Source organism: Microtus ochrogaster, unplaced genomic scaffold, assembly GCF_000317375.1.
Source record: "Microtus ochrogaster isolate Prairie Vole_2 unplaced genomic scaffold, MicOch1.0 UNK1, whole genome shotgun sequence".
In the NCBI taxonomy this organism is placed as follows: Eukaryota; Metazoa; Chordata; class Mammalia; order Rodentia; family Cricetidae; genus Microtus; species Microtus ochrogaster.
The window spans coordinates 14,736,094-14,739,709 of NW_004949099.1; the positions used below are offsets into that span (position 1 = coordinate 14,736,094).

Below are 3,616 nucleotides of genomic sequence, written 5' to 3' on the forward strand. Positions count from 1 at the left end.
AAAACAAGGACTTCTTGAATTTTGCATACAAATGGATGGAAATAGAAAACACTATCCTGAGTGAGGTAAGCCTGACCCAAAAAGAGGAACATGGGATGTACTCACTCATATTTGGTTTCTAGCCATAAATATAGGACATTGAACCTATAATTCACGATCCTAGAGAAGCTAAATAAGAAGGTGAACCCAAAGAAAAACGTATAGTCATCCTCCTGAATATTAACCTTCATCAGGCGATGAAAGGAGACAAACAGAGACCCACATTGTAGCACTGGACTGAAATCTCAAGGTCCAAATCAGGAGCAGAAGGAGAGAGAGCACAAGCAAGGAACTCAGGACAGCAAGGGGTGCAACCACACACTGAGACAATGAGGATGTTCTATTGGGAACTCACCAAAGCCAGCTGGACTGGGTTTGAAAAAGCATGGAATAAAACCGGTCTTGCTGAACATAGTGGACAATGAGGACTACTGAGAACTCAAGAACAATGGCAATGGGTTTTTGATCCTACTGCACGTACTGGTTTTGTGGGAGCTTAGGCTGTTTGGATGCTCACCTTACTAGACCTGGATGGAGGTGGGTGGTCCTTGGACTTCCCACAGGTCAGGGAACCCTGATTACTCTTTGGGCTGATGAGGGAGGGGGACTTGAATCTGGGGAGGGGGAGGGAAATGGGAGGCTGTGGCGGGGAGGAGGCAGAAATCTTTAATAAATAAATTAAAAAAAAAAAAGAAAGAGAGGTACCATCCTTTGGGGACTGTCTGGTACCCAGGTATGACTGGTGTGCATCTGCAGGCAAACCCAGCCTGCCTTATCTGCAGGGAGCTGTCTACCATGGAAGATGTACCACCTGCATCCAGTGATTGGCAGCTGAAAGGCCTTGACATTCGAGGTAAGAGACTGGCGATTCACTGCCCTGGGCTGAGCAGCTCTCACAGCAATTCTTCCCCAGGCTGCAAAAACGGACTCCCTTTCTGAAGTTATAGCTTCAACTCTAATGTCCTCCTCTCTTCCTCTTGAAGCTTCGAGGCCTGGGTCCTTTGATGACTATTTTGGGTTTCTTGGGAACTGGCTTCATTTTGGCCTCAAGAGATGTTTGGGGGAATATGACATTTTTATTTTGAATATGAGTTTTTCTGGAGTCTCAAGTAGACTTCCACTTTCATGCCATCTGAACTTAAGTTATGACAGCGACACCGTTCCCGAAGAGCATTCCGGGACACCTCATTAATAGGAGGCAGGATGGCCGCAGGGGCGGTGGAGCTTTAACTTGGATTCCGAGGAGTTGGTATCCTGAGAAGCCAGTGTCGGGGGAACTGGAGGCTTGAGGTCTATGGCCGAAGAAACACTTGATTTTGTTAGAGGCAACGTCTATGGTGAGCTCCTCAGTAGCTGGGACCAGCGTTAAAATGATTTATTCTTCATTAAATTCTCCCTTGTCATAGGTGTCCTGGCTGGAGAGTGACATTTTCAACAGGCTTCAGAGAAGACAAAAGCAGCAAAGATAAGGATGTCTGGAACTCACTACCTTGCCTCTACCTTCTAAATGTGAGGATTATAGGGGAATATTACCAGATCCCTCCTTCTTTTCTTCTGATAGTTATTAATTCCATCATGGGGAGCAGAACCCCCACTCCCTTGTCTAACTCTAATTATCTCTTAAAGACCCTGTCTCCAAGCCCCACCACACTGGGGTTCAGGTTTCAACACATGAACTTGAGAGGAACATAAAAACTCAGGAGTACAATTGGAAACACTAAACCTACTTGAGTTTAAGCTCAAGATAGATTAGCCTTAGGAGCCCGCCTGGATTTGAGTCTGACACGCTGAGATTCTTGTACAGGGAGATGAGAATGTTAGAGGCAAACACAGTGACAGGGCCTGGAAGCTGAGTCCATGATCCACCGGTCCTAGCAGCTGGAAGATGTGTGGCTACCAGGGCCGTTATTCATCAAAGCCATTGTTCACGAGGCTGGATTGATGGCTCAGTGGTTAAAGACTGTGCACTACTCTTGTAAGGGACCCAAGTTCAGTTCCCAGGATTCTCATCAAGTGGCTCACAGCTCCCTGAATTCCAGTGCCAGGGGATCTGTCACCTCTGCAGGCACATACCGAAAGTGCCAGGCACCAGGCCAGGTGGCAATGGCTTAAAAATAATCACCCAGGGGCGCAAAGACCTTGCATGGCAGGGAAAGACAGGGAGGGGTGACCACAGTGTCTAGGGACAGGCTGAGAAAGGGCTGCCATGGATGAGCGGGGCTGGAGTGGAGGAGAAAGAGCAAAGGTGAATCAGGGGACAGAGAAGCGCAGAGAGAGGAAACCCCTTGGAGAGACCACAGGAAGTCATCCAGAGGGTGACATACAGGGTTAAACCCTAACCTCCACATATATGGCACTTGCGTGAACACACACACAGACTTCAGGTCACATCCATCACACATCTGAGCCTCTGCTAGGGAGACAACTGTGTCACCAGGGCGATGGCTAGGGAGGCTGGGGTGCTGGGCACATATAGGAATGACTCAGCAGGAGCAGAGCAGGGCTCAAACTGGACGCTCACAGGAGAGCTTGGGAATGTTTGCAAGGAGAAGGGTGATGGGAGCAAGCAGGGCGAGCACAGCTCCTTGGCTCCACACAGCACCCCAGCCTGTGGAGAAACTGTACCACAGGAGCTGGACCCTCTGGTGACAAGACACAGGCAGCTTATGGTGACCCCCATGGGAGGGAGCCAGTGTCTACTCTGTACCCCTGCTTCTGGGGCTAACCAAAGGCCATTAAGGCCAGGGCTGTGGCTCACTACTGCCAGCCTTCCAGAGAAGCAGGCAAGAAGTGACTCAGCAAGCGATCAGGCTAGGGCTTTGGACTTTCCTCCGGTAGGGTGGCTTCTATTATTATAATCCCCATGTTTGCAAATGAAAAAACAGAGGCCCAGGGAGAGAGACTGAACCACTGGAAATACATCATTCTGTAAAGAAACACACCTTGGAGTCTCTAGAATGAGACAGATTGCTTACTTGTTTGTTTTGCCAGAGCTGTTCAGATAAGAGATTTCAAATTGTTTTGTTTCTTTCAAAGCCTCCTGTAGCACAGTCTGGCTTTGAAATTCTGATGCAGCCAAAGCTGACCATGGACTTCTGGTCTTCCTGCCTCCACCTCTCAAGTGTGAAGATTACACTTATGTGCCATCACTCACGGTTTATGCGATCTCGGGGCTTGAACCCCCGGCTTCGAACATTGCTAGGCAAGTTCTCTACCAGGTGAAATTCACCATGAGCCCCAGACAAACAAGTTCTAGTTAATCTTGAGTGAGTGCGAGTCTTCACGGCGCATGGAGGTGCACCCTTTGATGGCCTCCTTTTACAAGGAAGAAGCAGAGGATTGATGGGGGCTGAACCAGTCAGCTCCTAGAGTCCCTTGAGACCCAAAGCGGTCATGCACCACCTAACAATGAAGACAAATGTTGTTAGGCAATTTTGCCATTGTGCAAACATCACAGAGTGTACATTGTATTTATAGGATGATACAACCTGCTGCACACTGAGATTGAATGGTACACTGAGGCTGTGTCGGGGAACGTAGGCTGTGTGGAGGACACAGGCTGTGTGGTCATGGAGGC

General features: G+C 48.7%; 1 pseudogene; it reads right to left on the bottom strand.

Annotated features, from left to right (window-relative positions):
• Positions 1-3,616, bottom strand: part of LOC101996353 — a 9,378-nt pseudogene that overhangs the window by 2,445 nt on the left and 3,317 nt on the right.